This window comes from Myotis brandtii, unplaced genomic scaffold (assembly GCF_000412655.1).
Source record: "Myotis brandtii unplaced genomic scaffold, ASM41265v1 scaffold966, whole genome shotgun sequence".
In the NCBI taxonomy this organism is placed as follows: Eukaryota; Metazoa; Chordata; class Mammalia; order Chiroptera; family Vespertilionidae; genus Myotis; species Myotis brandtii.
Window position 1 is genome coordinate 70,290 of NW_005372000.1, and position 324 is coordinate 70,613.

Genomic DNA, 324 nt, shown 5'->3' on the forward strand with positions numbered 1-324 from the left:
CTGCTATAATCTGATCCGAAAAGGATCCTGGTCATGGCTAAGACAGGTGATGCTACTCAAGGCTGAGCTCTGGGAGTGAGGCACCAGAAATGAGGTTTGAGAAATAAGTGACAAACTAGAAACCTCTGAAACTGAGGCTGTGAAACATAGGCATATAAGGTAGGTGTTGTTTTAATAATCTTGGTAGGGTACAGTGTCCTACTTTATTTCTTCTTAATTTCAGTTTTTTTAAAGTGTAGGTCAAACAGAATGTGTGTGTTTTTTATAATGTATCTTTATTGTTGAAAGTATTACAGTTGTCCCATCCCCAACCCCCACCCCTGC